The following is a 20063-nucleotide window of genomic DNA, read 5'->3' on the forward strand; positions in this document are numbered from 1 at the left end:
TTTTTTTTTTTTTAGAGGAGTGTAGAGTAATTGTCATGATTTTTTTGGTGTATTGATATAAATATAAATGGAAGACATCTCACAGTACTTGCTCTGTTTGCTTATGAGCTGTCAATCAGGATGATTGGATGATCCCAGTATCATCCCATTTCAGAATTTTGTGTCTGAATCACAACTCTCCATTTTAAAGAGAACACGGGAATTTTCATTTAAGATGACATCTAGAGACTTCTGGCAATTTTCTGTGCGGGAAACAATATCTTGGTGTTACTCCTTATTTTAGAACTAATGACTGTGAGGAAAACTCACAGCCAATATCCAAAACCGTGTTTCTGTCTCTTCCAAGCAGTACACCAGAGAGTCCACTCCATTTCTGCTCCTTCAAGGTTTCCCTGGCTACCCACTTGTTCTCTAGGCACTTCAGTTTCTGACCATTTCTGCAGATGAAAAATAGATTAAGCTGGTACTAAATTAACCCACAAAATTTGGCGCAAGTGAAGGAGCATTTCTGTGGTAACAGCGCTTTGAAAAGTCTCCAGCAACTTAAAAATATGTTAGGTGAGCCAGTGTTTCGCTGTGTGTTGGCAAGAGGTGAGACAAAGCATGGGAGAGAAACTGAGACACTTGTACATTAGAGGGAGAAAATATACACTCCTGAAAGAGATACCAAGAGGGACTTTAAATTTCAGTAATTGAAGATGATGTTGGTGTAATTTACTGTATGGGAAGAGATTTAAGGCCTTTATATAGAACAGCCTGAATGTAGGAGGAGAAGAGATCCTGCCAAATCCAYTAGCAGGAACTCATCGTGCTGAAATCCCCCATATGTTTGTTTAAATGTGTTTGCATATACACTGTATATTTAAACATGTTAAACAAGCAACATTAAATCAACACCAGGGATTTGGAGTGAGCAAAACTGACAAACACCCCAACCCTGTAAAATTGAAACACTGTATTAGCAATGGTGTGGACTATATGACCTACAAAGTTATTTTCTATTTTTCATTCCTATGTGATAAACTTGTTGCACATTCAAACTTATACCAGGTTATGCAGGAGATTCTGAAATCTTTTTATTGTCCCACACTTCAAGCCAGCTTCAACTCCAGTCGAGTTTTGACACACAAATCTCCTCCCTACCATGGTGAGCAGTATCTTTTTATCACTTGACTCAGCTTCCACTGGCTATATGCCTTTTTTTTTGTTGCCTTAGCTTCAAAAGAAGATGCGTATTCAGCCAAGATGGCCTTCTTCCTTGCCTGCTCTCGACATTTTGGAATTGCCTTCTTCTGTGCCCAACACAGTAACGTGTGTTGAAATTCTGAAAGATGACCAGTTATGCTGTGGTCTGGCACTCTCCTTTTACTGAATCCCTGGACTGTTGAAAAGATGGGGTGGGGAGGGTGGGGGAGGGGGGGAGGGGCCATTTCTTGCATTTTGAGAAGGTTTTTAGCTTAGAAAAAAGGGAGGATCAAATTTCCCTAGCATAATGTAGCCTTTAAAGAGCATCATGGTGTAGGGATAGGGATGAAGATGTTTGACAAAAATTGCTCCATTTCCCTTTACACTTCAGTTGTATGCTGGGATAAATCTCWTTTGTCTTTAGTTCACCTTAAACAATAAAGAAACCATGTATTCATCTAAGCTGGAGATACTGGTGTAACAAACCCTAAGAGGCTGGCAGGTGATTTACAAACAGTTGGAAGAAATTTTTGTGGACAACTTGGCTGTTAACATACCTAAAAAATGGCTCCACCCTTCCAAAAGTTAGTTTCGTTACAAAACCTGTACATCTCTTTCTTGGCGTCTTCTTAGGTTATAATTTATCATCATTGTCTGAATCTGTGGTCTTGGGAAGGACCTTGGGTCTTTAATCTTRCTTCAAGCACACATTTTACTTTTTAATTTATTCTCACTGTTAACTCTTACACATGTCAGCAGTTATCTTGTACTTACATAGGTAGTTAACGGAAATTAATTGTGAATAACCGCTTTGTAAATCTAAACCAAATGCATTTAATCTTGATCTGGGCAACATAAACATTTAGTCAWCAGCCACTTTTATAGTCAATGGAAAGAGATAGACATTTACAGCATATGTGTAAGTATAAGTAAATAATAAGTGAATTACATTTTCCCAATGTAGACACATATAATAAGCCAGATAAACCTAGCTGAAAGTGGTTCCATGGATTGGAAATATTTATGGGTATTTTAGGTGTGATAATTTGTAATGAGGCTAGTTTTCATGAGATCTTATCCTGTATCCAGACAAYGATTTGGATAACATGTGGTGAAAGTCAGAATTTTGATTCCTTTCTGAATGAAGATTCAACCCCTTTTAAAGATAAACTCCTTGTTAAAAAAATGAATTTTCATCACACAGTGTACKTCAAACTTACATATAAATTACACTCATTTTCCTTTTCTTTTTTTCCATMCTTACATATTGCATGCTACCTATACACATCTGTCTGATGAAAGAGAGCCAGAGAGCCTTGGAAACCAAATCAGTGTTGGATATGGGTGAAATATTTCCACAGCTGGATCTCAAAATTGAGCTGTATATTTTAGGCAGGTCTATTTTCCTGAGTCAAAGTATAGCATATATATAGTCATAATTTTGTATGTTATTTATTCTCCAGTCTCATATATCTGTTGCTGTGAAGATCTTACATATTTCAATGTTTTACCTGAAATCTGCTTTGAGTATTTTCAGGGGCTAAGTTAAAATATAGATAAAATTAGTTTTTTGATATCCCTTTAAAATCTTGTACAATTTACTCAGCAGGTAACAAGACATATCTTAGTATCTCCTTAATAAGTATTGCAGTCATTGAGTGAGAGTCAGAAAAGAAACGTTAATCTTTTATTTTATTCTTCAAGGCAAAAAACCTTGATAAAACTGACATTTTAATAAGAAATCATTTTTGCTAGAGAAAYATTTTATTATGATGACTATTTAATTATTTTTAAAAATCATACTTAAAATGTTTCACTTAAATGCAGCTTTGTGTATAAGCCATTTTTTTTTCTATTTAGTACCATAAAGTCCTGTGAAAGTTCACCAAAAGAAGATACAGAGGCAAAATACAATGGAACAAACCAGATCACAGTAGTGTTGATTGCAGAATCATGACTCCCTAATACTCTCTGTAAAAATGAACAATATAAAGAAAATAWTTTTTTTCTAGCTATTATCTAGCATGATTAATATGAATCAGTTTGCTGCACARCACTTTTAATCAAGCTACTTATATAAAATGTCTGTGAAGACACTAAAGCATGAACGTAGCTGGTCAGCAGACAGACAATATTCCTCTAGTTACTAATCCATATTCAAGATCAGATTATTCTTCACAAACATGTTTCCTTCTCACTCACTCACAGGTGGCTCTTTGGATGTGCCTTTGTGCTGCAATGCAAAATTCATTTGCCTGGGTGGAGAACCAGCTGAAAATATGAGACAAGCTTTTAAATGGAAAGCATGAATTTGAGGCCACATGTATCCCCAAGGTTTTGTGCTTGTACCTGTTGTGTTCACAGAAATAAGAAAACCATTCCATGTCTATCCTACCTCCCCTGACAAAAAGATACACTCTTAAAAAAAAAACAAAAACAACCAAACTTTTTCAAGTAGTGATGATAGATTCTCACTGTCTTGTGTGTATTTCTTTCTGACAGACTATCCCTCTTCTCCAGTAACAGTTGGATCCTTCGGCCAGTTCCAAAATGTGAACAAATCTCACAGTGGGGAGGCATAATGAACAAGTCTACTGGCAATATACACAGAATAGAGACAGAGTAGTATCTGTGTCGAAGTAAGGTTGCCATTTGAGTTCAACCACATTATTAGATGCCTAAGAATCCTACAGGGGAGAGACTGGAAATTAATAGATACCCAGCCTATGGCAAAAATGCTATGTATTTGCTTTTTCCCACTCATATGGCAAATAGTTGCACTTGGCTTAGAGAGACACTTCATAGTCACATTTAATAGTCCTTTAATAGATACCATATTCAGTCACTCTTCCTCCACTGGAAAGCTCCTATCCTTTGAAGCTAACTGATATGCACTCATTGCACTGTTTATTTCAAGTTCCATTTCACTGCTCTTACCATAATGGCTATTTAGGATTGTTATTGTGATTTATATTACATTATGAGCATCATATGCGATTAACTCTCTGTGGCAGTATTCCTTCTCTGCAAATGGATATGAAATAAGCCATATGGTTATCTGATAATGAGTACAATTTCTCCATCAAATATATGTTGCATTTTGGGTTGGATATTTCCGAACTGGATAAGACCTTCAGCTGTTATTACATTTTATTCAAGTTATATTTCACATATTTGGGTGTTTTCTTTCATCTCAGCCTCTCAGTCCCAGCCAAGAAAGATATGGTATAAATCCAACTACAGCAAAAGTACAGATATAAGCTGCGCATGATATCAGCTACCCACAATTTATATTTTTTACATWTCACCAGAAATTTTTGCTTTCCTGAGCTTCTTTTTATTTTCTAGTTATCTTCAGAGAGAGAGAATAAAAGTAACTTATAAAAGGAACAAATTATGGTTCTCTGGTTTAACACAAATAATTGGTTAACAAATAGTGAAGAACTCATTAGATAGCAGAGCACTTTGTACAAGTATTTGATATTAAGGTAAAAAATTCAAATGGAAATTTTAATGAAMAATAAAAAGAAAATTAGGAACTGCACTCATTTATTTAATGCTGAAGATACACTAASTATTAAAGATCTGTTAGCCCTAAGGTCAATATCCCTGAAGAATTATGACATAATAGGTAAGCTTCTCTAAGCATTTACTTCACATATYTCTTCATAACTCCAATTCCTAAGATTGTCTTCAGTCCCTTAGAAAACAAAAAATAAGACCAGTAACAATAGTAATAACAAATTACAGTGTGTCACAGCAAGAGAGCAGGAGAGATCCAGGGTATGTCGTTCAATAGCAGGGGATTTGTTATATGAAAATGCCTGGGTAGTTGTGGGAAATAGGTCAAAGCCCACAGAACAGAGAAAGCTAAAATACTTTCAACTGCCTTTATAGATTTCCCTTGGGGAAAACTCCTGACTCGCAGACATTGGATTAAATAAACCTTGAACATTCAAATTTATTAAAGCAATAATTAAAGAGTTTTGAGAACTAATATTCTGTGGGAAGGAAGTCTAAAGAATAAGAAATTTGGCAGCCTAATGAAGAAACTATATTAAAAGCATAATCATACACCACAAATACTGAAAGGATAGGAAGTATAGGAAAAAACCACAGCTTGGGTAAAGTATTGACCCTTTAGTGACTTTTCATGAAGGGAGGGTATGGAATGCAGAAAAAGAGGTCAAATTGTTAAGGACAAATATGCATGGAAAAAAAATTGCAAAAGACTAAGATGTAAAATAAGATGCAACTGGCAAGAGTTATAAAGGGTAACAGGAAGACATTCAGTAAACATGTTAGTATCAAGATGAAGATAAAGGGAAATGCTGAACGGGAGAACGAAGAACTGATTATGATACCAAGAATGCTGAAGTGTTTAATGTTCTTTTTAGCTTCAGATATTGCTAAAAAGATTGTCTGAGATCAGGCAGCTGACACATAATCAACAAGAAAGGGGTAAGAATTCACACTGGAGAAAGGAAAAGTACATTAAAGAGCTCTTATGTAAGTTAGAAGTTTTATGTTGGATAGTCCAATTGAATTTTGCTCAGAAAACTTTAAAGACTTGTCGCAACCTTATAGAATTCATGAAAGGTTATGAAGTTTTAGAATGATGGGGGAAAAAAAGGGAAAATCACGGTTCTCATCTTCAAAAGGTAGAAAAGTAGGAATCGAGAATTATGTGTGAGTTAGCTTGAGCTCCTTTTGTAAAAAGCTGGAACAAATATTCAAACAATTTATAAGCACCTTGAGATAACAYAAGGGTAGAGTAACTGCAAGCACAGATTTCTTGTGAACAAAGCTTGTCAGAATAATCTAATTTCCTTTTTGTGATCGGATAGCAGTCTCACTGATAAAGGAGAAGAAACGTATATGTTAGATATTGTGAATTTAAAAAATCTTTTGAAGCTGCTTTRTGTGACACTTATAAGCCAAAGATAAGATTATGATGATTAACATTATAGATGTGAAAAATTATCAGATATGCCCAAAAAGTCTTAAACGGTGATTTCCTATCAAATCAGAAGGTAGCATTTAGGCAGGTTCTGCAGAAGTTTTCTCATCTCTTGTACAGTTCTGGCTTTTCATGAATGATTTAAATGCTGAAATACAAAAGAAGCTATTCACAGAGGSTCAGCTTGGGAAGTGATACGAAAACAGACAAACAGATATACTGATAATATTTAACAAAGTAAATTTAGAAGTTTAGGACAAGGTGCAATAGGCACAAATGAWAACACTTGAAATTTCCTCTGAATGTGAGAGAAAATTTAAATACTGCAAAAGTGGCAGAGCCCTGAAAAAGGCTGCCCAAAAAGGCTGTGGATTCTCCTTTCCTGGAGATACTCAAAATCCACTTGGATGCAATCCTGTGCAACCTGCTGTAGGTTTCATACTGAGTATATCATGGTACTGTGCATAAGATGTGTAAATTAATCTTTCTGCATTGTTTGGCTCTAATAAACCTGCAGCTAGGTACTGTTCCAATTCTTCACCCTGGTTGAAGGAGAAGGTATATCAGCTGGACAGAGCCTCAAGTCCAGCACAGTGGATTGACAATGAACTTTAAAATTATAAATAACTGCTGTGTATTGTTCTGTTCTGTCATAGAGAGAGCAACAAACAGAAAAAGAGATTATGACTCTTTGAGAAGGCATAATCACAAACCACARCTTTATTTGCTTTTTTTGAACAATCATATTCCCACCACCAGCAAAATGAAAATGTACTGATATCCAACTAAATGACATTTTCTACACAAAAATTTTGGTTTGTGATTAAATGAGGCAAATTATTATTACTTATTTCTCCAAAATATTGTGTCTAGAAAATGCTATTCCATAAATTTTATGCTGATATCTGATTTTTTTCTTCATGGCTATTTTTTCTAGAAGTCTGATATTTGGCAAGTGATGGTCTTCATTTCACAAAGAGCTCCTATTAAGGAACTATGAATGAACCAGGGGATATTGTTTGAAAAAATGAACAGAATTCATCTAGGTGGATATCTTTTGTTGCTGTAGACAATCCACCTTCAGATCTAATCTTGGCAATACAGCAGAAGCAGTTAGAAATTTCACAGGAGGGTCTTTATTGCAAGCTTGTTCTATTTGTGCAAGTCTCTCTTTTCTTGCAGTCTGACAGCCTGCCCATTGTCATGTAGGCAGGATGTCACCCACATCATCTGAGATGACACGTTGTCCGTGCTGCTGCCATGTAAGGTGAGATTCTCCCAACTCACACTCATGTTGGTGGAGCCAAGGAGTGACACAACTGTCATTTGCATTCAAAAGTCATTTGCACGATTGATTTGAGACCAGTCCCTGATAGTCCACCAGAGCCATGGCATCACTTACGAGCCTGTGCTCACTATCAGGGATYAGGTGAATCACAATTTGGCTGCATCGCTGCTCATCTTTTTTAGTGCCTCAATAAAGTTTGGTTTATAACCTGTGGTCAGACTACATTACTGTTCAGACCACAGACATGGTTGTTCTCTGAATAAGCTGGTGCTTTGCCTCATGTTGATTAGCAACAGCCCTGTTGAAAAGAGAAATCAAATCACTAGGAAAAAAAAACCCAAACTATTGCTAGCATTGAATAAAAATACTTGCCGAAAAATGTAAGGTTTTGTTCATGCATTAATATTCATATCTGGCATTATAATTAATTCTATTTGCCCTGTATATTTTTGCCTGTCTCGACATRTAAAGAGAACTCGAGTTCAAAGAGAGGCCTATCATTCGTCACAAAGCACAAATAACACCTACTAAAACCTCTGTGTTTCCAGCAGGAAAATAGGGCAAATAAAGTTGTTTTTTTTTWAAAAAGTATACAATCATGACTCTCAATATCAGGAAATTGATGCTGATATGTTTGTAATCTTACTATCACCAACATTTTAATAAGTAAAATACTGTATTTTCTAATGCCTTATTCCACCAGCATTTTTGAGAATGTTGTCATACATGTTGTGATCACACAACATGCCCTAGGATTAGTTTATAACATGGGAAAATAAATATAAATGTATTTTGAAAAATTGCATTTATGGAAATATCAATGACATAATATGCAAGAAATACATATACCTAAAAACAAGACAAAAATTTTCATTCTAGTGTCATGTAATCCAAATGAGTGGAAGATTTGATCAGACTTTCTTCTGTTTCTGAACAGAAAACTAGTGAAACCAGTCAGCAAAATGTGTGTTTCAAGTTAGCGGACTTTTTATCTCTCAGGGTTTCTCTACAGAACAGATGTGTACAGGAAAAAAACAAACAAACAAACAAACAAAAAAAAAAAAAAAAACCATAAAGAAAGAGGAGATTGCTTTTTAGGAATAAAGTGATTATACTAAACAGAAAACTCAAATTGATAATGCAAAGGAGTAAAATGCAGGCATATTAGGCTGCAGATACATTTCTGTGGCTGAAATTCCTTGTAGAATAAGTGAAACATGAACTAGACCATTGTGACACAAGGTATTAGAGGAGGTATTGCTCTTCTACCTGCTTTTTTTTTCCTTGGTTCCCTTCTTCAGCAAACATTTAGAAGAGCTTTAGCCCAAGTCAGCAATATAGTCCATAAGCCTAAGCAAGCAGGTAAAATTACAACCATGGTGATGACATGTAGCCAAAGCAATGCATTTAGTAACTGGGGGGAAGAAAAATGCATAGGAAATGAACCCAGAATGTTCAGAATGGGTCAAATGGACATTCATCAGTTCCTTACAGATCCTATCTGAAGACTCAGTTACATCTGAATAATTTCTTTTGCATTAAAGTTTCTCTTCAGCAAGGCAAGATGAGAGCTTAGCTTGGAAACTGCCTTCCAGTGGTAGACACTCTTGGAAAGAGACATACTGATCCCTCCCTTCTCCTGGTCAACTCCTTGATCCGCCTTTAAGTCATCTGGTTGCAGAAATTAATTTCACTGTGTGCCCCTTTAGGATCAGCTGACAAATACAAACATGACAGTAGATAAAATGCATGGAAAAAAAAAAAAAAAAAAAAAAAAAAAAAAAAAAAAAAAAAAAAAAAAAAAAAAAAAAATCAAAAAACAAAAAACACCAACCCTTCAAAGCCACCTTAAAATGCTTCTTTTGGTTCAAGGATTGTATATTGCTATGGAATGCAGACCAGATCTGGTTTTAAGCAAGTTATCTTCCAGCTAAATTTTCTGGAGACATAAATCATAAATTTTGAATGGGTAAATAAAAGGATAAATGTAAATACCACCACAYAGATTATTAAGCTTTTTTTTCCAACTATAAAGAATTTTTTGTCAATAAATGTTGCAGTAGTTTCAAGACATTTCTCTTTTAAAAAAAAACTGCAGTCAGGTGAACAAATGAAAATTGGTGCTTGTCAGATTTTTTTTTAGGGCATTTGTTTGGTGTACTTATGTGAAGAAAGACTACAATAACATCAGAATTGGGCTTTTGGTGTGATACACTTTTAAGGAAAAGGCCAATCCTTTTCTCATTTTTGTTCATGTAGAAAAATAATTGTTGCTTTTACCCTCTGAACTCATTTCTTGCTTGTAGTTCATAACCTTCTCCTGTGGACCTGTCTGAAATGTATTTCATCTAGGAATATAATCGAGGGGGAGCAAGATCCTTTAGTCTACGCTTCATCTCACTGAGAGTCAGGTGTGAAGTGGAGTCAGAAGCTTTCCCTGTGAAGATGATTCTCTTGGGACAGTCTGAGAGAGATTCTCAAACTAGCAAGACCAGAGAAAGAAAATTGTGCTAAAAACAGAAGGAATAGCTTATCTGACACTGCTAGTTTGAAACTAGATGATAGCTTGCCAGTGAGGCAGAGTTGAGCTTTAAGTGCAGACAGATTTTGAGAACATTTCTACTCTCTGTATCCCAAGATATTTTCCTCCGGGTCATGCTCAGTTATACCTTGTGATTTATTTAATCAAAAAGTGTTATAATTTACTGTCATATTGAAAGATTTTATGAAAGCATTTCACCATATCACTATATGACCAGCTACACTGTGCAAGTGAAACGAATCAATGACTAATACACTCCTACATCTCTTCTGATAGGTTTTGTTAATTACTGTTATTTCCAGCCATTTGCCCCATTTTTCCTACTGTAAAAAGTCCAAAAGAATATTCTTTTTCCTTTTTTGTTATTTGGGTTTTTTTGCCCCTCCTATAGCAATAGTCCTGCACAGAAATAGCTCAGTGTCTCCCAGCTCTGTGTATCTGTACATGCCTAAGCATGTGAGTGTTTCTGCATGTTCGTGCATGCCTGTATTTGTGCTCCAGCCTTGCCAAGATGTAGAAATTATCATTCCTCTTCCTATTTAAAACAAAATAAGAATTATTGTTAGAGACCAAGGAATCTGTGTCACMTTGTTGTCACACAGCAGGCAGACAATATTTCCCTTCTATACGAACCCAGTGTGATCACACCTGCAAGAATAAGTTCAGTTCTGGGAACCTCAATATCACACATATATTAACAAATCACAGGGAGTTCAGGAAAGGGCAACAAAAATGATTAAGTGTTCAAAAGGAATGAAATGTAAAGAAATAATCACAACATGGCCAAGTAGTGACTAATAAGAAAATGAATAYGACATGTAAAGGAATTCTCAACCAGAGCTTTTAAACATGGTGCAAGCTAGAGGGAAGCTTGAGGAAATAACAGGTACTCCTGGAAGAAGCTAGGSCTAAATCAACAAATATGGTATCACATCTATATTTCTTCTAATTTTGAAAAAAAAAATTAAGAAAAGTACAATTAAAAGTGTTAGGGTGGAAGAAACCCAGTAGGTCATCTCCCCAAGTTCCTGATTTAATCAGGGCTAGCTTTGAATTTAGACTGTTCTGCTGGATATGTTAGCTTTGAGAATTTCTAGCAGGGGTGGATATTTCATGTATTCCATGATTCCAGTGCTTGACCACCATCACCATGAAGAGTCTTTTTCTCTACACATTTAATCAGAAGTTTATTTGSTGAAGCTTTTGTCTGTCTGTTCTATTATAAGCTGTCACTGAGCATATCAAGGAGAATCTGAATGTCTTCAGTCAGCAAGGGTACACTGCTTCGTGTTCAGTTTCTGCTCATCAGGACTCCCTTGYACCGCACATTTCAAGCCTGTCCGCTCGATAGGTTGACACCAATCCAGGTGTAGGACTTTACATTTCCTTTCACTGAGTTTTACTGGGCTCCTTAAGCTGTGCAAAATGTCAGTCACACCCTTCAGTGCATCCTCCTCTTCTCTTATATTCATGCTGTTGGTCTCATGTGGTCTGGTCCCATGGATTTCCTTATGTAAAATTTGCTGYAGCAATCACTAAGACATGTTCCAGCTAATTTGTCTTCTGGTACCTTTTGCAGCACTTCTTTACCCTGTACCCTGCTACTGGGGACAGGGACTTGRATAGTTTGAGGTAGAGAAAGTGCTAAGTAGATAAGATACTGAGTATTTAAAGTTTTTTAATATCTTATATATCTAGATCTCTGTCTCATTCAGCAGCAGCCCCTCATATTTTGCTTTATGTCCCTTCTATGTCTCTAATTACCTGTAGAAATGTTTCTTGTTCCCTTTCACACCTCCTGCCTTTCCAGCAGCAGATGAACTTTGGTTTTAWTAATTTTTGTGCTGGTGACCTAGCACTCTTTCTGTATTGCTCCTTAGTGGAATKCTCCCTGCTCCCTGCTCCACCCTGTATTCTTTCTTTCTGGGCTTGAGCTCATTCTGGATTTCTGCATTGGGTCAGCTGGCCCCGTCACACATCCTTGTTCACATTGGGATTGACCTCCTTGTGTTTTAACATTTTTCCATGAAGAAAACTGGATTTCATTGCCATTTTTCCRTGAAGAAAACTGGATTTCATCCATCCCTTCATTGTCCAGATAAGCTTCCCATGGGATCCTGCCTATCAGTCTCCTGAAAAAAAAGCTGAACTATCTTCATTACTGAAACTCAAGCTTGCTGTTCTGTCACACTAAAATTAAATGGATGAATAGAATTCATGCCATTGAGATTAAAGAGACCAGAGCACATGCATACTTAATCCTTGGAACTATCCAGTTCTTTTTTCATGAAAACTTTGTATCTATCAATTCAAATGGGCCTATCAGAAAATAAAATGTATAGTTATGAAATAATAATAAAAGGTAGTGACCTTGAATATTTTCTTTAAATACTAATTCACAAATTAACTCTTCAGTAATGGATGGCACTTTTATTTAGTAAAATTCATTCAAATACAAATAATAACTTAATCTRATAGTAAATAATACTATTGCAATTATCAACATTCATTGGATAGTATTAATTATTTTGGTATTTGTAAAAAATATTAACTATAGTATTATAACATTTTCAATAATGCATTCAAATTTAGATATCTGCATACTAGAATCTCAGAAAAACAGGAGTAAGAAGGCATTGATAGGTCATCTGGTCCTTTTCCCTGCCCTAAGGCAGAATCAGTTCTCTCTATGATTCTGCATAGACATTTTTCCACGTCTTTTAAAGACCTCTATGACAGAGATTCCCAAAGCAACCTATAGCTGTAATTCRCTACCTTACCCTTCCATGTTTCCACAGTCTATACTGAAATTTCTGTGGTGATTTTGAATCTCATTAACTCTTGTCTGATACATCAAGATTACAGAGGACGATTTCACATCCTTCTTCGTGGCTATGGGTATCAAACCTGGCTTAACTCCACCCAATGTCATTTTAATTTCATTTCCCATATTTTCTTAAGACAATGGCATGTGCAAGAGCAATAAATATGTTACAAAAAATGAGGCTATATGACACRTAATTCCTTTCTATTTGTCATTGTGTAGAAAGATTAGATTGTTTAGTCTGGTTCTGCCTTTCCTGTTCTTCACAGAGCTGCATTCTGTGTGCTGTGTACTCCATTCTTGTCTCCTATGTACTTGAAAATAGGTTGTTTTATAAATTGCTGCTCGATTTTTCAATAAGCTTAAGTTAGTGTAACTTACCTATACTTTAGAAACTTTGTTTTAGTTACCTGACTTCCCTCTTGCTTCTTTTTGTTATTTTTTTTAAAAGTTTATGTTAAACTCTCTGTTATCTATAACTCATTAAAAAGGTTACTGTAAACAGTTTGCTTTGACTGAGTCAACAGAAGTCATGCAGTTAATTTATGATTAACAGTACATATATCATCAACTACATATCACCCATGCATATCAAGCTAATTATATCCAGATAATATTCGGTCACATKACTAAATCATTCATCAAAACTGAGGGAAACTTTCTGGTGGTCCTTTATGGTTACAAATGTGAAATGAACAATGCTACTCTGTCAATAAATAGTCATCACCAAAAATTTCTGAATGGGAGTCTATAAGTGATACAGAAAATTAGATGTAAGAGACATCTAACACACTTTCAACTGTGTTAAACAAAATCAAAATTAACTTAAGCCCAGAAGAAAAAAATACAAGCAAGCATTACATTATAAGAAATAAACTAGACAATAAAAAAMCACTGTGAAATATCTTAACTTTTCACCACACAGTACTACTCAGACCCAGTGTGTGCTGTTAAATCTGAAGATCTTGTTGCTCATAGAAAAATTATGTTATAGACATGCCTGTGCTTGGGTAGAGTGTTGCTTTCAATTCCAGGGGGAAAGTTTTTGATGTCTCATGAGCCACCATCAGTCACAACTGTTGGATTGATTCTGTATACTATAGATAGTACAGACAGCATATGGTGAAACTTGTTTGGCTGTAACTACAGTAATTTAACTGAGTTTGGCTCTGGGCACTAAGTATTACAAAACTGGAAGGAAGGGAAAATTTGAGCAAAAAAAAAAACTATCAAAAAAAAAGCAAACAATTAAATAAATAAATTACTTCCTTACCTAGTAATACTTTTTTCATCATTTAATGCATGATGACTCTGGAAAGGTACACAGTAGTCAGTGTGTTACAAATTCCTCCATTTCAGTTTCTRAGAAATGTGCTGGTTTGAGTTGTTGTAGAGTTAATGTTCTTCCCAGTGGCTGGTACAGGGCTGTGTTTTGGATTTGTGCTGAACATAGAGTTGATAATACAGAGATGTTTTTGTTATTGCTGAGCAGGGCTTGCACAGCAYCAACACATTTTCTGCTGTTCAGACTGCCAGACTGGCAATGGCRTAGGGGGTGTGTTGGAGGTTAGGAGGAGACACAGCCAGGACAGGTGACCCCAGCTGGGCACAGGGATATTCCAGAGTGTCATGCTCAGCATATAAAGTRGGGGAAGAAGGATGAAGGGGAGYATATATAGAGTGATGGTGTTTGTCCTCCCAAGTAAGCATTACATGTTATGGGGYCCTGTTCTCCTGGAGATGGCTGAACATCAGCCTGCCCATGGAAGCAGTGAATGAATTCCTTGTTTTGCTCTGCTTGTATGTACAATTTTTGCTTTCCCATTAAAGTGTCTTTATCTCAGCTTATGTTTTTTTCCAGCTTTTACCCTTCAATTTTCTCCCTGATCCAGCTGATGGGGGAGTGAGCACGGGGCTGTGYGAGGATTGGATGCTGACTGGGGTTAAGCACAACATAAGTGACTCAGTGCTTTCCTTGACATGAATTTTTGACAAACTGCAATCTTTCAGAGACATTGTTAATAGAATTTGAAGACAAGACCATCATCCCTAAAAGAGATAATTTTTTCTAATACTAAAAGATTAATTTTAATTAATTAGAATCTGTCATCTGAGTGGAAACTGTGGGCATATACAARCTCCAATTAAATTATGCATGACAAAAGGGTCTGGTTTGGTTCTCACACTATGCAGTTATGCATAGTCAATAATAACATTCATATATAGAGTTCAACATCTTGTGTTATAATTTTCATCATAAGCCTGTTTCTATGCCTAAAAGCAATTCTGTGCCGAAATCCTTCTAAATCTTTAAAATAATTTTGATTTATGCACAAGCAATAATTGAACTAAGTAATGGAACAAATGCCTTCTAGAATGGACCTTTCAGACAATCATGCAATAAAGACGTCAGAGGATACCGGAGTAGATAATATCCTACTTGCATATTTCTTTTTTTTTTTTTTTTTTTTCCTTCCATGTCTAAGATTCTGCAGCTTCCCTGAATGTCTGTTTGGCAACTTTCAGATGTACTAAATTAATTTAAACTCTGGCAATCAGTGAAGAAATAAAATAGCACTGAACAATAGCGGCACTCTGTGATGTTTACAAATGCATTTACAGGAGGTCGTTCCTCCTGTGAACCCATTGTACATGCCAATTTGTTGCAATCTTCATTATAATGAAAAAGCATGGGTAACAATGAACTGCAAGCCTTATTTAGAAAACACATAACTTACAAACATTAAAAAAAAAAAAAAAAAACTGGGGTCATCTCTGAAGCAGATTTCTTAGTTACCAATGAGTATTTTGCAGCTTTCATTAAATGGACTTTAAAAGGTTTTTAATTGCATTCCTTATTTTGGCTAACAACATGATTCTGATAATATTATGTTTGCAGCTATTAAGCTCCAAAGAGCATTATTTAGGCCCAGGAAAAATTGCCTACCAGAGCTGCTGAGGTCTAGACTAAGTGATGTTTCTGAAACTGTATAACAGAGTACTTTCAAACGCCGGATTGTTAATATTTGTTCACTTGTTTTTACATTTACCTTGTTGCCTTCATGATATTAAATGAGTATGAGTACTATCTCCTCTGAGTTTGCAAAGAATATTCTACAGAACAGACACAATAAGGGAAAAAAAATGCCCAACTCAGGTGGAAAATGCAGGTTGATGTGAATGCAATTTTGGCTTATTAAGCACACACTYCTGCCAATAATGAATAATTTACACATTGTTCAAGCCTAGGAGAAGGTAATTCCCTGTTCTGAGTAATGAAATCGAACATTAGCTGAATATACTGGAATTAGTTGAYGACATAGTCCCCATGTATGCATGCAAACTTTCAGAGATTGCTCCAATGTTAGACACAGCCTAAGTTTCACTCTTCTGAAAATCARTATCACAAATATGGGAAATTTGTCTCTAGAGATAATGCTTTTTCTGTGTTTTATTTTTCTATATTCTTTCCCATGCTGATGAAAATTAGATAAATATCTTTCATGGGCCAATGATATGGCTAATTCATTTGAAAGTTCTCAGGAGTGTGTTTTAAGTTGGTATAATGAAAGAGAGAAGGAAAAACTGTTTTCTTAGCATATGGAAAGATAAGAATAGCTCTACTCTCTACTCAGTTTTTATCTGTTTTATTATGCTGAGTCTTGATACTTCGTRTTGTCATAAACATGATCTATAAAACAAAGGTCAAACCAAAGCCCGTCACATTATCATAYTGACAAAGGATGTGGTTCATACAGAAAACCTCTTCCAATGTTTGTGTACAAGAAGATGCCATGATAAGACTGATTTACTCTTTTGCCTCTTTGAGTATTTGTGTGTGGTGTCACAGGAGGAATAAAGAACTAAAATGCTTCCTGTGAATCTTCATTTGATTAGAATGCAAAGGGTATAGGATGAAATTCGAGGAACCTAAAGAGAATGAAAAATTGCCTTAAGATATTTTTTATTGTTCTGGTTTGGGTTTAGTTTTTGTGTTCTGTTTTGTTTTTGTTTTTGGGGTTTTTTTTGGTTTTGTTTTTTTTTTATTTTTATTTTTAACTGCTGTGTTGTTATCTATTACTTGAGAAAAACTTTTAAAAATGTTTTAAATGCTTATTATAAATCTGTACATGTATCTTTGAAAGCATAAGTTAAATAAATTTATATTTTGTCTGTAAGATTTAAAAAAGCTTTTGTTTTCAAAAGGAAGGCCTAAGAACCTCTTTTAATTGTTGTCAAATAATAAATAAAGATTGATAAATACTACTGATTTAGAAATTTTGCTCTAGTTTTTGATTGATGAATGTTCTCAGAATTGTGTTTTGATCCTATGCTATAATTGACTTAATTCACCGAGGAAAACTATAAGGACTCAGTTCCTACTGGCACATAGGAAAGAAATCTATTCCTTTTCATAATGGTTGAATCAGTTTCTTGATTATTTTTGAGTAAACTGTATAAGTAATTGGCTTTTAAAACATATTTTGCACTACATTTCTGTTTATTCTCCTTTTTCTGAGAAGCTGACTCCAGGTTGTCACAAGCAATTTTTGAAAGGATAATAAGGAATCATTTTCTGGATTAAATAMCTTTAAGACTAGTTTATGATAAATTATGATAATATTACATACATTGAAGTGATTAATCTATAGCAAAACGTGTACAAGACATGACTATTGTTGTCTAACATGATCTAGAAATTGCAATTTGGCACCATTTTAAAACTGAACTAGTATCTGAGTACTTCTTCACTCATAGTCTGCACTGACTTGGAGAAGTCAGTCATGATCCAGTTCTTTATCTCTATTTTTTCAGTATTTAAGGTATATTTTATCCATAGGATCAACCTGATTCTATATGTGTAGCAATTATTTCCTCTCTGAGAAAAAGCATAACCAGAACTCTTTGTGCCCAGTTTTTTTCTGACAAAAAAATAAGTAAGAAGTCAAAGCTATATAAGCCATCACAGCATCAATTTCAAGCAATCTGGTATTTTGCAAATCTTATGTTTGTTCCAAATCAATAAAAAAGTGTATTGTCCCTGGCTGAAAAGGAGTTAATTTTCCTCATAGCTGTCCTCAAAGTTCTGTGCTGTGTACTGGTAGCTGGAAAGCTGTTGATAACACTCCAGTATTTCGGCTCCTGTTGAACAGGGCTGGCCCAAAATCAGCGCTGTCCCCCCAATATTCTACCCTCACCAGTAGGCTTGGGATGGGCAAGATCTTGGGAGGGGATACAGGCAGGACAGCTGACCCAAACTGACAGGACGGATATTCCAATGATGTCTGCTCTTCAACAAAAGCTAAGAGAAAGGAAGAATTTGTCATTATGGTGTTTGTCTTACAGAGCAACCACTATAAATACGGAAACTATCAGTCCTGGACTGGACCTTGCCTGCTTCATTTTACTTTGCTCCCACGTGCTGCCTTTGCTTTTGCTTTTATTCTGATCCATGAGGATTTTTCCATCTCATTTTCTCCTCCCTCTCACCCCTGTTCTGCTTAGGAGGAGAGCAATAGAGAGGCCCTGTGGACACCTGGTATCCAAGCAAGGCCAACCTGCCACAAAACAAAACAAAACAAAACAAAACAAAACAAAACAAAACAAAACAAAACAAAACAAAACAAAACAAAACAAAACAAAACAAAACAAACAACAACAAAAAAAAAAAAAACCAAACAAACAAATAACAAAAAAAAAGCTTAACTGTTGTATTTAAATATCAGAACTGAATGCTTTTAGAACAAAGTTACACAGAATGGCTTATCATACCAAGGCTGAAAACAAAACAAAAAAAAAAAAAGCAAAAACCCATCAAACCCTGCAGAGATGTTTTGACAGCTGAGCCTTGAGAAAGTGCAAAACAAAAACAGCTACATTTTGCTTTTCATTTTCATACTAGGGTAGTTTGCATTGAATTGTTTTTTAAATATTTCAGGCAAGTCAGAAGAAAGTATTGATCACCTTTAACTGATGACATGACCATAAAGTCATCGATAAATATTGGTGTGTAATTCTGAAGTACATGCAGATGTCTAAGATAATGGATTATAGTGCAGCAGCAATGATAGATAAGATTTTTTAATGTATTTAAATGTTAACTGCTTAGATTAAGAAAGCATTTTCTTTCCATCTCATTTTGGTACAAGTTTAAAAGTTTAGACATCATTAATAAAATTTTGTTCCCAACTTTTCTAGGGAATTTAAAGAATGCATCAAGCTTGAAATGAATTATCTTGGATCTCTGTATATGGATATCTTGTAAAATTCATATAGCTCTGGTCCTGGAACTCGTAAATAGCCTAATTCTACAGAATTAGACTTCCTCGCATTAAAAACAGAAACATTGTGATTTTTTATAGTATTTACAAAAAAAAAGCAAAACAACAGCACAAGAGCTTCATCATCTAAACAGCAAAATTTGAGTGTGAATTCTYATAGTTTACTCTACAAATCGCATGGTCTCTAATAAAATTTTAGGCCATCTACAATGGCATTTTTACTCCTGCTGTTTACTGTAGTTTGTCAGGAAGGTTAAAGAACTGTCATAACAGGAAAATAAAGCTCTGCATTTGTCAACATTTTATGCTGAAAATTGCAATGCCAATGTTCAGTCAAGCACACTTCCAGCAAAATTTCAGTGGGTAGAAACTCCCATTTTAGACTCCTGTAAAGATTATGGGAAATTTCTAAAAGGGTGCTTTTGAGCATCCTGACAAGCAGAAACAAGACTAGTAGAAAACAAAAGTAGCACACCCACTGTCTTTACCAAGAGCCTCCTTTGGAATACATCAAGAATAATTTGGTCTGACTGACTTAGCGGGGAATTCGCACCAAATCTCCATGCTTGRCAACATCAACGATGGTCCCTTTGGACTCGTGCTCATTCTTCTSGAAGAATATAGTATGTTACATAGGCCAATCACACAGCCACTGCTTCTTGTCCATGTCAGTGATGATCTGACTGACAGTGGGTGACATATTGTGCATCCATGGGGACAGAATTCTCACACAGGAGTTGCTGATAACCTTTCCTAGGAGTGTTTGTATAAAAAAGAAGCAAATGTAATGGGATTATATTGATTAGGCTAATGACAGAGGCGAGGAGTTGCAATCTCCTTTAGGAAGTCATTCAAAGGGGTAGGGTACTGCTTAGCTAAAATTATTCAGCACTCTACAATTAGCAGGAACTTTTCTCTTTTTCATTCTCCTTTTTATGTTCTTCCTTTTTTTTTTTTTTTTTTTTTTTTTTTTTTTTTTTTTT

Source organism: Malurus melanocephalus, unplaced genomic scaffold, assembly GCF_030028575.1.
Source record: "Malurus melanocephalus ecotype Western Australia unplaced genomic scaffold, MMel_1.1 scaffold_63, whole genome shotgun sequence".
Lineage (NCBI taxonomy): Eukaryota > Metazoa > Chordata > Aves > Passeriformes > Maluridae > Malurus > Malurus melanocephalus.